Here is a 14,749-nt window from a genome sequence, read left to right as displayed (position 1 = left end):
GCTCTAACTATAAACAGTCGTCTCAAAACATCAAGATAATGTGTTCTTTCTCTCAAGGAGAGCTACACTTTAGTCTGACCCCTGTATGACCCCTGTGTGTTTAACACGTTGAAGGCCTTTCTCAAACACAAAACCAGTCCCTATTTCATTTCTGAAAGCCGGGATAAATGAGCAAGCACTGTTACTGCACTCAGATCTCAAACACAGACATTAGAGAATACATGAGAAGAACATTAGTATCCACTGATCCACATCAGTAATCACACTGGAAACTTCTATAACAAAGTAAAATCTCCAGAGAAGTCATTCAACTCGTGATATTTAGAAGGAAAAATATTGATTAATACCTTGATTATAATCACTCATTATATGTACATTGAAGCAGCAGTGAACTCCAGACTCACCCCTTCAGTCTACACTTTATTATTTCACGAGTTCACACTAACATACAATTTGAGGGGGTAAAGTTTAATGCGTATTTGGCGTGCTGTCCGGGGGGAGAGGTCCGAGCTCAAAGTCCGGCCCGAACCCAGAGTACTCCCCCCGTATGTAAGTGTTTAGGACTAGAAGTGTGGAGGGGTGGTGGGGGGATGCTGCAAAACTGTCAATGGATTGAGGTGAGACTGCTGAATGTATATATACACCTCTTACCATTGATTGCTGAGTGCTCTCCACTTGTGTTAATTATCTGAACGTGCTCCTCCCGAACTTTGTTAATAAAACATCATAATGAGAGGATTTGCGAGTGCGCAGAAGTCAGCACTGAAACAAAAACTCCTGCTTCTTGAGCGGTGAGAAGATTCTGACTAACTTAAACGCCTCTGATTGGCCATTGAGTTCAAGAAATCAACAGATATGTCTGTGATTGGCTACTTTACTCAATGCTGCAAAAACACATTGTAAATAGAAACCTTTGACCAGATATGAAAAGCCTCGCCCTGCACGTTTACAGGATGGTTACATGTTTCTGAGACTGCCTTTGGTACACCCAGTTACAGGGACAAAATGCTCAGTAATGTTATTGACTCATGAACTTGCACATGGTTTGTCTTCAAGCATATTAAAAACACCAGATAGACATGTAAACAATGTTAAATGTAATTGATTTGCATCACATTTGCAGACCGGGGACAGTTGCAACAGGGGATGGTTGCAACATGTCTTTTTTTTTTTCATTTCTAGAGTGATGACACTCATACTGCACATACACAGTTAGACCCCCCCCGTATTTTTAACATGTTTAACCGTCCCATGGTTGTGTTGCAACCATCCCCTGGGTTGGGGTCAGTTGCAACATCTGGCTTCTTCCATTCAAATAAATACTGTGAACGATATGTCATATGTAATCATCTTTAAATGGTATGGGTAATTAGCAGACAGATGCAAGTTTAATATATACAAATTTGGTTGGTCTAGTCCAAATAGTCTCTGAGTAACTGAAAGAAATGCAAAAAGTGTTGCAATCGTCCCCGGTCTCCCCAATATTTCCATATATAATTTGAAATGATGCAGTTGGATATTTTAGCAAGTTTAAGAGTAAGGCGTTTAATTTAATGTAGGTATTGTAGATTTAGGCACAATTCAGAATATCTCAGTCTTTTAACAGGAAGACATTGTGTCAGACCCTCGAGTCCCAGCGCGACATTTAGTTACTGCTGCGGTCTAACTCTAACAGGGATAAAGTACCATAAAAGCCTTTCATATATTTAATGCTCTGTAACTGTAAATCACCATACATTTCACGAGTTCACGTTAATGAAATCTGATTTAATATTAAAATGCGTATTTGGCTTGCTGTCCGGGGGGAGGGCTCCGAGCTCGGAATTCGGCCCGACCCCAGAGTACTCTGTATGTACAGATCATAGGTATCTATGATCAGACCCAGCTGAAAGTGAGGTGATGGGGTGGTGGCGGGATGCTGAGAAATTAGTCATGAGACAGGTGTCACGGATTGGCCAGGTTCATCCACCACAATCACCCAGCGATCACAGTCACCTGAATATTAATTAGTCACACCTGCACCCCTTCAATCACCACTGCTTCATAAGCACACCTCACGCACTCTTCACTGTCCGGGCTCGTTTATCCGAGGCGGACTCTAGTGCTTCTCTCTGCGAGTTTCACTACTAAACTTACCTGTGTTTACTTACCAGTTCTCTACGACGTATCCTGTCTGTTCCAGTCAATCCAGAAATCAACTCGAGTGGTGTACGAGCCGTAAGCCCTTCAGAATCATCCTGTGGTGCGTGAGTGTGTGCTGTCACCTGTCTTCGTCTACACCCCAAGTTCATCTCCGCTCTGAAGTCTCATCCTGCCGTCCCTGCAAAGAAACAATCATCAGTCATCACGAGTTACATTCCAGAACTCCCTTCCTCTGAACTCTGATACTCACCAATATCCAGCTCGTTGATCCATCTTGTCATTCTGTTGTTTCAAATAAACATTACAGCTTCACTTACCTTGTTGTCCGTCTGCTTCCGTAACAGTAAGCCCGGACCCTAACAGACTGCGGCAGCATGAGTGTTCAAGATCCCTTTCAAGAGCTGGTGGATTCGTTGAAGCGGGTATTATCATTAAATCCCACCATTCAGCCTACTTCAACCTTCACGTCTTCCGCACCACCAGCATCACCACCAGCGAGCACTTCTTCGACCACCGCATCCAGTCCCATGGCCCGACCAGCGCCCTACTCTGGCGGGACGGGGGAGTGCAACGGTTTGCTACTTCAATGTTCTCTCATCTTCACCATGCAGCCCACATTATATCCCACTGATCAGTCGAAAATTGCTTTTATTACGTCCTTACTCACCGGTCCAGCTCTCCAATGGGCGGAAACAATCTGGAAGCAAGCCGGGCCTGCCATCAGTTCTATACAAGCCTTTGTCACTCACTTCAAAGAAGTATTCGGCCGAACGGATGGAGAGATATCAGCCGGTGAGCAACTCTATCATTTATCTCAAGGAAAGATGTCTACTCATGAATATGCCCTTCGCTTTCGTACTCTAGCGGCAGCCAGTGGATGGAACGAGCGGTCTTTACTGACCACCTACCGGCTTGGTCTCACACCTCAACTCCGTCTACAGTTAGCCGCCTTGGACGATAATATGGGGCTTGAAAAATTCATCCAACAATCCATCCGGTGCTCAGACCGTATACAATCTTATCTGTCCCATTCTGATTCCACTGCACTCCTCCGCCCATCTGAGACCGCCAGCCCTCCAGAACCAGAACCCATGATCTTAGAATCTGGTAAACTTACCGCCGCTGAGCGACAGAGGAGGCTGACCCGGGGTCTCTGCCTGTATTGCGGAGTTAGTTGACATGTTCGGTTGAACTGTCCCACTCGTCCCATACGTACATCGGTGAGTTTATTCCATATTGATGAAGAAAAGATGCAACCACTCACTTCTTGTGTTCAGTTAACCACCCAAACATCCTCTGTTTCAGTTCACGCCCTCATCGACTCCGGGTCAGCTGGAAATTTCATCTCGGGGACCCTCTGTCGCCAGCTCCAGCTCCGTACCGAAGCCTCGTCCATCGTTTACCAGATCCAACCCATAACCAAATTCATCAATGTACGTCCACGTATTCACCGGAAATGTGAACCCATTTTACTTCAAGTCGGAGCCCTTCACCAAGAGGAGATCCAGCTACTGGTTCTGGAGGGAGCAAATGCAGACATCATCCTGGGCCGTCCGTGGCTGGTGAAGCATGATCCCATCATCTCTTGGGGCTCCGGGGAAGTGATGAAATGGGGAAAAGATTGTAGTCCAAGATGTTTTCCAGTCCTTCCACGTCCTGTTCTGAATCCTGTTCCAGTTTATGTCACGTCAGTCGAAAGTCCAGTCGAGAAACAGTCCACGAAGATTCCTGATATCTACTCATCTTTCCAAGACATCTTCTGCCCCAAGAGAGCTTCCCAGCTACCACCTCATCGGCCATGGGACTGTGCCATAGACCTGTTCCCTGATGCTTCTTTGCCCAGAGGTAAGATCTACCCGTTGTCACTTCCAGAGACCAAGGCCATGGAGGAGTACATCCAGGAAGCTCTCGATCAGGGATACATCCGGCATTCGACATCTCCCGCAGCATCCAGCTTCTTCTTTGTGGCTAAAAAGGATGGAGGGCTGCGGCCATGTATTGATTACCGGACACTTAACCAAGGCACCGTCAAGTTCAAATATCCCCTTCCTCTCGTCCCTGCGGCCCTTGAACAACTCCGTACAGCTACCATCTTCACGAAGTTGGACCTCCGCAGCGCCTATAACCTGGTGAGAATACGAGAAGGGGATGAATGGAAAACCGCTTTTGTGACCCCTACAGGCCACTACGAATATCTGGTTATGCCCTATGGTCTGGTCAACGCCCCTTCCGTGTTTCAAAACTTCATTCATGAGGTCCTCCGGGAGTTCCTGCATCGCTTCGTGGTCGTTTATATAGATGATATCCTCATCTACTCCCGGAGCGAAGCCGAACACCGTCACCACGTTGCGGAGGTCCTTCGTACACTCAGAGCTCATCATCTCTTCCTGAAGGCCGAGAAATGTTCCTTCCATCTCCCATCAGTCCAGTTCCTAGGATACCTCATTGACAGCCAGGGGGTTCGCATGGACGAGAGGAAAGTCACTGCAGTTACCACCTGGCCAGAACCCACCTCAATCAAAGAGCTCCAGAGATTCCTTGGATTTGCCAACTTTTACAGACGATTCATACGAGGTTACAGCATCATCACCACTCCACTTACCAACTTGCTCAAAGGAAAACCCAAAAGTCTCCTCTGGGATCCTGAAGCGGCCGCAGCCTTCCAATCCCTCAAGTCTGCCTTCACTCAAGCACCTCTCCTGACTCATCCTGATCCTGAGCTTCCTTTTGTCGTGGAGGTGGATGCCTCAACCTCCGGAGTTGGAGCTGTCCTTTCACAACTTCATGGGACACCGAAATTACTCCATCCATGTGCCTACTTCTCTCGGAAGCTCAGCCCGGCGGAGAGGAACTATGACATCGGCAACCGTGAACTCCTGGCCATTAAAGGGGTCATATAATGCCATTTTTGTACAAGCTAATATGATTCTTTAGGGTCTAAATTAAAAGTTTGTAATATACTTTAATTAAAAATTCTCATTAGTATTGTAAGAAAACACTAATTTTACCTGGTCAAAAACAGCTCTGTTTTCAGCACGCCGTTTCAGTGCATGTGTCTTTAAATGATAATGAGCTTTGCTCACCCCGCCCCTCTGTTCTGTGGGTACACCGTATTAGACATTCTCTGACCGTATCTAACACAATAACCACGTGTTATTCGTTATAAACGTGGGATTATGAATTATATTGAGAACGTCGTACATAGAAAACATGCCGTAATGTACCCTGAGTGTAAACCTTAGACGCATTCATCGTGAAGCCTGCAGCAAGGTTTGCAAATTTCGCAAAGATTAATATAAATACTAATATAAAGGTTAATAAAACATTACACTCACATTTTCTGGAGGTTCAGCAGGAACACGTTGGTACCGATCCGTTTTTCCTCGTTTGTGAAGCTGTCTGGTGTGAAATGATTCGCGCAAACATGAAAGCACAGACGATCGTGGGGAATCCCCGTGAGGGAATCCCCGCTTCAATCCTTTGGGCATATTGCTTCAAAAACAAAACTCAGCCACTGCTTCTTCAACGGCTCGGATTTAGGAACATCCAAATGACTGCTGTGTTCCTTATTACATCTAAGAACAGAACACCACAATCGCTTAGACGCCATTCTACTCCAGCATATCAACAATGGCGGACTACTATGACGACGGCTGTCACAGCTTGCTCAGGGCAGGTCTTGTGTTGAAACACGGCTGTCAATCACAATAGCGGGAGGGGCGTACGATCTTATGACGTCACAATATCGAACGGCTTGATTTCAGAGATGGTCAAACATATAAGGAGATTAAAACAAAACCACTGGATGGATTTTTATCATGATAGGATGGTTGTGTACAGGCACTGCCAACAGACATTTCAGTGCAATCAACTTGTAAAAGTGCATGTACCATTATATGACCCCTTTAAGCTCGCCCTGGAAGAGTGGCGACATTGGCTGGAGGGCGCCATCCACCCATTCCAAGTCATAACAGACCATAAAAATCTTCAGTACCTCCGTGATGCGAAACGTCTTTGGTGACCCGATGGTCACTATTCTTTTCAAGATTCCACTTCTCCATTACCTACCGTCCTGGTCCAAAGAATGTCCGAGCCGATGCCTTGTCCAGACTACATGATACTCCTGAGACTCCCGAGACAACCACTAGCATTCTACCCAAAGAGATCATCATCAGTCCCATCGAATGGTCTGCCCCTCCAGCCGTCGCCACTCCTGACCCTCGTCCTCCGCCGGGCTGTCCACCAGATCGCCGATTCATCCCCAGGACACAACGGGTAGATCTCATCCACACCACACATACCTCACTGGGCACTGGACATCCTGGGGCCAACAACACTCTCTCGCTGCTATCAGAACGCTTCTGGTGGCCAGGAATGGCAAGGGATGTGAAAAGGTATGTCCAAGGATGTAAGGAGTGTGCCATGTCCAAGAGTCCCAGACATCTCCCTGCAGGAAAGCTCCATCCCTTGCCAATTCCTAACCGCCCCTGGTCACACCTAGGAGTTGACTTCATGACCGACTTACCATCATCGGATGGAAACACCTGCATCTTCGTCATAGTCGATCGATTCTCCAAGTTCTGTAGATTACTACCACTAAAAGGTCTTCCCACTGCCCTGGAATCTGCTGAACTCCTCTTCAATCATGTCTTTCGCTATTATGGGATCCCAGAAGACATTGTGTCCGACAGGGGACCCCAGTTCATTTCCCGAGTATGGAGATCGTTTTTTAAGCTCCTAGGTGTGACCGTCAGCCTCTCCTCTGGCTATCACCCTCAGACCAACGGCCAGACGGAGAGGAAGATCCAGGAAGTGGGGCGGTTCCTCAGGACCTTCTGCAGCGGCCACCAGAACTCCTGGAACCAGTTCCTGGGTTGGGCGGAGTATGCCCAAAATTCACTGCGGCAACCCACTACAGGCCTCACACCATTCCAGTGCGTTCTCGGATTCCAGCCTCCTCTGTTTCCCTGGGATGGTGAACCATCTGAGGTCCCCGCAGTGGATTACTGGTTCCGGGAGAGCGAGAGAGTCTGGGACGAAGCTCACCATCACCTGCAGAGGGCAGTTCGCAGATCCAAGTCAGTCGCTGATCGGAGGAGGATTTCGGTTCCTGTCTACGTCCCAGGAGACAAGGTTTGGCTCTCCACTCGCGATATTCGTCTGCGACTGCCCTCCAAGGTTTGTCCCAGGTTTGTTGGCCCCTTCACCATCTTGGAACAGGTCAATCCCGTCACGTACAAACTCCAGTTGCCACCTCAGTATCGGATCCATCCCACATTTCACGTCTCACTACTCAAACCCTTTCACGAACCTCTTGTTCCCTTCCACAGAACCTGGCCATGAAGAGGAACCTCCTCCCCCCTTGATGATGGAAGAAGGGTCCATCTACTCCATCCGAGAAATCCTGCAGTCCCGACGTCGTGGTGGTCAGTTGGAATATCTGGTCGATTGGGAAGGATACGGACCAGAGGAGAGATCATGGGTCCCAAGAATCGACATCCTTGATCCCACGCTCATGGAAGAGTTCCATTCCAGTCATCCGCAGTACCCTGGACCTCGTGGACGAGGAAGACCACCACGGCATCGGAGATCTCGGCCCTCAGGAGCGGGCCCTGGGGAGGGGGGTAATGTCACGGATTGGCCAGGTTCATCCACCACAATCACCCAGTGATCACAGTCACCTGAATATTAATTAGTCACACCTGCACCCCTTCAATCACCACTGCTTCATAAGCACACCTCACGCACTCTTCACTGTCCGGGCTCGTTTATCCGAAGCGGACTCTAGTGCTTCTCTCTGCGAGTTTCACTACTAAACTTACCTGTGTTTACTTACCAGTTCTCTACGACATATCCTGTCTGTTCCAGTCAATCCAGAAATCAACTCGAGTGGTGTACGAGCCGTAAGCCCTTCAGAATCATCCTGTGGTGCGTGAGTGTGTGCTGTCACCTGTCTTCGTCTACACCGCAAGTTCATCTCCGCTCTGAAGTCTCATCCTGCCGTCCCTGCAAAGAAACAATCATCAGTCATCACGAGTTACATTCCAGAACTCCCTTCCTCTGAACTCTGATACTCACCAATATCCAGCTCGTTGATCCATCTTGTCATTCTGTTGTTTCAAATAAACATTACAGCTTCACTTACCTTGTTGTCCGTCTGCTTCCGTAACAACAGGAGGTAAGGGAAGGCTTTATTTATACTGGCTATTTCTTGTGCTGATTGGATGATTACCTGAACATGCTCCTCCCGAACTTTGTTACATAAAACTTCATACTGTAAGCTTTGTGTGAGGAACAGATCTAAAGTGAACTGATTACTCACAGAGCATCTTCTCCTCTTTGCTCTCTCGGTTCAATTTTATTAATCTGCAAACGGACGTGAAACATTCAGAGCCATATAAGGAGAAAAGGGAGTAGAAACTGCACTTCATGTTCATTGGCTCTCGCTTGAATCATCATCATGAGAAATTTTAATATGCAGAACCTCATGAGAACTAACCGAGAATTGACAAGAATGTGAAACGAGCCAGCAAGCAGCAAAACAAATCAATAATAGTAACTTTATTAACTTCACGGAACTTCATTATTGTCTGAATGTCCCAACTTAGAATCCAACTTAATAAATTAGCAAACTGTCCAGGGAATTCTTTAGTTGGAACAACATTTGGATTATTGGTTTGAAATGTATCTGTATATTCAAAGTATAATTCCCATTACTAGCATTTGATATAAAATATATATATATTGATCTCTGCCTCGGTTAACATGCGTGAACATCACTTAGCATTTAAGGTTGCCCTTAACATGGCTTGTTTGGTCATTGTAATGTGCGCTATTCTAAAAGGGTAATCCTGCTGCTTGAAACAGTGCTGTAAGTCGAAGTACCATAACGCATGATATTGAATTGAACTACTGTAACTCCAATTTGTTTTAATTATTTACAGGATTATTATTTAACCCACAATGAACATTTCACACACATGTGGTTCCCCTTTTTTTAACACGTCTACAAACTGAAAGTACACATGCACCACAAGACTGCCACCGTTTACAGGAAACACATTTACACGTCCTCGCCGTCTCTGTTGGACAGTGTTTTTCCCATGACAGACTCTTACCATGAGCTGCAAAGCACCTTCTTCACAGCCTCAATGTAACAGATGATAAAACGACATATTCATTATTGATATTTTCTGTGTTTCAGGGGTTTCTAGTGTGAGTTACAGTCCTTCACACATCTGTGCACTACAGGGCCCATCAGTGATAATGAACTGCACTTATACATACCCTACTGGACATCAGATCATGAAAGTGTTCTGGACCAAAGGCCCATTACAACATATACATTACGCATTTGGCAGACGCTTTTATCCAAAGCAACTTACATTGCATTTCAAGGTACATATTTACATTCTTATCAGTTCTTTCTTTCGCTGGGAATCGAACCCATGACCTTGGTGTTGCAAGCGTCAACGCTCTCCTGTTTGAGCTACAGGACAGCAGATATGACTGGGTGACAAGAGAGCTTCAAGATCTGTCTGAGGACCCTGAATACAGTCAGTATGTGGGAGATAAACAGCAGAACTGCACCATCACACTGAGTCATGTGACACTGAAGAATGAGCACATGTATTATTTCAGACTCATCACTGATAAAGATGATAGATTGGTGATTCAGGCGTGACTCTTGCTGTCACACGTGACTTTCATGAGGTTTATCTCTTCTTCTGTACATTATGTTGAATAATAATCAGTGTATGACAGCATGACTAGATATAATGTGTGTTGTGTTCAGATCTTCAGGTGGAGTCTCCTGAGAGAGTGACAGAAGGACATTCAGTGTCATGGTTCATGAATTCACTGTCTCTTTCTCGTCTCGTGTAATTGTGCGTGTGCGTGTGTCCTCTGATTACCGCTTGATCATCAGCGCTAGCTGATCCCACTCAACTCACCTTTATATGCTCTGTGACTGGTGTCTTGTGTTGTCAGATCATTGTGGAGCCTACCAGTGTTGTTTCCCGTTCCTGTCCTGTCTGGCATTTTCCGTGTTCAACGTCCCGCCTGGATTATTGTCTCTGTGTTCAACGTTTTCCGCCTGGATGATTATTGTCTCCGGGTTCAGCGTTTCCCACCTGGATTGTTTCTCGCCTCTGGTACTCCACGGGTCTATTGCCTCTCACTCATTCACCACCACCGGGTAGCCCATCAAGGTCCCTGCGCCACTCTGCTGCTGCCAACGTGTTTGTGTATTGTCCTGACCTGACTTTCCTGTTTATTTTCCAAATAAACCTTTTACTTGCATCTTGCGTCCTCTATTGATTCGTGACAGAATGTTCTGACCACTCATGGATGCAGCAAGTGAATCATCGGTCACCCTGGATGAATTCATCTCCCACAGTATTACACGAATGGATGCACAAGAAGAGAGTCTCACAAACACGGGTCGGGCGGTGCACGCTCTAGTGGCGCAGGTGTCCGAGCTCACCCAACATCCAACATCTGAGAGGTCCCGCTGCGCCACCCACACCGCCAGTTCAACCCACACCACCAGAGCCGAATCTTCAGCCAGAACCACGCCTACCTGTTCCTGAGGCTTATTCAGGAGAACCCAGCTACTGCAGAGTCTTCCTAACTAGATGCTCCATGCATTTCTCGCTGCAACCCAGGACCTTCAACAATGAATGGTCTAAAGTGGCATTCGTTCTGACTCTACTTACTGGAAGAGCGGCGTTATGGGGAAAGGCGGTGTGGATCCATGGATCCATGCTGCACCTCATTCCAGGCACTCTCCGAGCAGATGAGGCGAGTGTTTGACCGGGCGGTAGCGGGAAGAGAGGCAGCCAGGATACTCGCCGACCTTCGCCAAGGAGACCGCTCCGTTTCAGACTACTCCATCGAGTTCCGCACCTTGGCGGCAGAGTGCCAGTGAATGAGGAGGCGCAGTGGGATGTATTCCTGCGTGGGCTGGCTGACGTGTCCAAGCTGACGTGTCCAAAAGGAGATTTACATCCTGGACCTCCCGACGAGTTTGAATGGCCTGATCGATCTGGCTCTGAAGGTAGATGCTCGGTTGACCCGGATGGAATGATGCGTACTTCCGAACAGACCACCTGGGGGGCGCTGAGGGCCCACGAACCAGTGGCGGGGACACGGTCAGCCCCGTCTTCGATCACGAGCCCATGCAGGTGGGTAGAGCTCGGCTTTACCGGAAGGAGAAGGAGAGGCGGAGATCCCAGGGACTCTGCCTCTACTATGGGGGAGTGGGCCACTTCCTACACGCCTGCCCAGTAAAAGGTCAAAGTCCGGTAGTAACAATGAGGCTACTATCGGGTGGGATCTCCGCCGAGAAGACCTCATCATCCACGCTCCTCCCGATAAGACTGAGATGGGCTACCCAGATGCACGACTGTCAAGCCCTATTGGATTCTGGAGCGGAAGGTAATTTCATGGACCATAAGCTTCAGATTTCGATCACATCACTCACTCACAAAATATCTGTCAACGCTCTCAATGGTCAAGAACTCCCCAACATTTCGCTCACCACCGGACCCATCACACTCACCACATCAGGCAATCATACTGAAACATTGTCATTTCTACTCATGAACTCTCCACTTGCACCCGTTGTTCTTGGTCACCCCTGGTTAACTCAACACCAACAATGCCAGAGCTCCATTTCCACATGGAGCAATCAGTGTTATGAGTCCTGTCTAGTGTCTGCTTGTTTGTCTGTGTCTGGTTCTGTGTTTCAGGAGGAGGCAGTGGATTTATCAAACGTGCCCGTTGAGTACCTCAACCTGAAGGCAGTGTTCAATAAGTCCCATGCTGCTTCTCTTCCTCCACATCGTCCCTATGACTGTGCCATTGATTTACTGCCAGGTAAGTCTCCGCCTAAAGGAAAGTTATATTCGCTTTCTGCTCTAGAAAGGGAGGCTATGGAGAAATATATTTCTGATTCTCTAGCAACGGGGTTCATCCGTCCTTCCTCTTCTCCAGCAGGGGCGGGGTTCTTTATTGTGGGGAAGAAGGATGGTTCTCTGCGACCTTTTATTGATTACCGGGGGGTGAACAACATCACGGTAAAGAATATCCTTTGCCGTTGATGTCTTCAGCCTTCGAGAGGTTGCAGGGAGCATCGGTCTTCACAAATTTGGATTTACGTAATGCCTATCATTTGGTTCGCATAAGGAAGGGGGATGAATGGAAGACTGCGTTTAACACCCCCAGGGGGCACATTGAATATTTGGTCATGCCTTTCGGGCTGTCCAACTCCCCAGCGGTCTTCCAGGCGCTCGTCAATGACGTGCTGCGAGATATGGTCGATCAGTTCATATTTGTCTACCTGGACGACATATTGATTTTTTCATCTTCTCTCCAGGAACACGTGCAGCACGTCCGACGAGTGCTTCAAAGATTGCTAGAGAATGGGCTTTTTTGTCAAGGCGGAGAAATTAGCTTTTCACGCACAGTCTGTTCCTTTTCTATGATACATCATCTCGTCTGAGGGAGTACGTATGGATCCTGACAAGGTTAAGGCTGTGGTAGATTGGCCAAGTCCAGATTCCCGTAAGGCCCTACAGAGGTTTCTGGGGTTCGCCAAATTCTATCAACGTTTCATTCGCAATTTCAGCCAACTAGCCGCTCCTCTGACTGCCTTGACCTCCCCTATAACTACGTTCAGGTGGTCCGATACAGCCGAGGCTGTATTCACCAAACTGAAAGGCTGCTTTGTTTCAGCTCCCATCTTGATTGCCCCTGATCCATTACGTCAGTTTGTGGTGGAGGTCGATGCGTCAGAGGTGGGGGTAGGCGCAGTACTTTCCCAACGTTCTTCCACAGACGACAAGATGCATCCTTGCACATTTTTGTCCCATCGTTTATCACCTGCTGAACGTAACTATGACATTGGCAGTCGGCAGTCGGCAGTCGTTGGTAGTCAAGTTAGCGTTGGAAGAATGGCGTCATTGGTTAGAAGGGTCGGGGGTACCTTTTATCGTTTGGAACGATCACAAGAACTTGGAATATATCAGAACCGCCAAAAGACTCAACTCCAGGCAGGCTCGATGGGCACTTTTTTTCGGTCGTTTTGATTTTTCTCTCTCGTACTGCCCGGGTTCCAAAAACATCAAACCCGATTCTTTATTGCGCATTTTTGACCATTCCGAACGCCCGTCCACTCCCGAGTGCATTTTACCCGAGACCCTATTTGTCTCCACACTCACATGGGAGGTCGAATCAAAGGTCAAGACGGCCTTAGAAGGGGTAACGCCTCCACCCGGTTGCCCACCAAATCGATTGTTTGTGCCGGAGGGATTACGGTCCGACGTGATTCAGTGGGGGCATTGTTCTAACGTGGCTTGTCATCCAGGAGTTAACCGCACCAGTTTTTTGGTCAAGCAACGATTCTGCTGGCCATTAATGGCTCGCGACATTTGCAGTTTTGTCTTGGCTTGCTCCCCAGATGGGTTACTCCAACCGCTGTCTGTCCCTTCGAGACCCTGGTCCCACATAGTGCTAGATTTTATCACCGCCCTCCCGCCCTCCCAGGGCAAGACGGTTGTTTTGACCGTAGTGGACCGGTTCTTGAAGGCGGCACATTTTATTCCCTTGCCTAAATTACCCTCCGCCAAGGAGACAGCGGTGACTGTTGTGGATCACGTTTTTCGTTTACATGGCCTCCCGATGGACGTGGTCTCCGACAGGGGGCCCCAGTTTGTGTCCAAATTTTGGCGAGAATTTTGTAAATTACTGGGAGTGAGTGTCAGTCTGTCTTCAGGGTTTCATCCAATGAACAAACCGAGAGAGCCAACCAAGATTTGGAAAGAATGTTGCGATGTTTGGTATCCAAGAATCCTTCCTCCTGGAGTCAGCAGCTCTCAATGGTTGAGTACGCTCACAACTCGTGGCCAGTGTCATCCACGGGCCTATCTCCGTTTGAGTGTAGCTTAGGTTACCAGCCACCAGTTTTTCCTAGTCTGGAATCCGAAGTCGCGGTCCCCTCCACCCACGCCTTCGTCCAGAGGTGTCACCGCACATGGAGCAGAGCCCGTGAGACTCTTCTCCAGGTGGGGGCGCGCACCAAGGCTAAGGCCGATCGCCACCGGTCAAGGCCTCCCGTATACGTTGTTGGTCAAAAAGTGTGGCTTTCAACCAAGAACATTCCACTCCGCTCCATCTCTAACAAGCTAGCTCCCAAATTCATCGACCCATTCACTGTCACCAAGATCCTTAGTCCGGTGGCAGTCCGACTCAAACTTCCTCCTGCGTACAGGAGAATTCATTCCATCTTTCATGTATCTAAATTAAAGCCCGTGTTTCATTCTCACATTAATCCGCCTGCCCCAGTTCCCCCACCAGCGTGACTCGTAGATGGGGAACCTACATATTCGGTCAATCGTATTCTGGACTCTACTACCTTGTAACCAATCAGATCAATGTGTGTTCGTCAACGAGTGGGTCTCTGAGCTGCTGTGAGTGAGTGGAGGCGGGGCTCATTTTCATAGTGTTGAGTTACATTCAAGATATTTTAAGGCATGAAGAATTTGATGATCTGAGACGATTTTGTGAAATTCGGATGAACCGTCTAGTTCGAGTTAAAAAAATAGGG

Source organism: Rutilus rutilus (genome assembly GCF_951802725.1).
Source record: "Rutilus rutilus genome assembly, chromosome: 20".
In the NCBI taxonomy this organism is placed as follows: Eukaryota; Metazoa; Chordata; class Actinopteri; order Cypriniformes; family Leuciscidae; genus Rutilus; species Rutilus rutilus.
Note: the sequence above shows the minus strand (reverse complement) of the source record.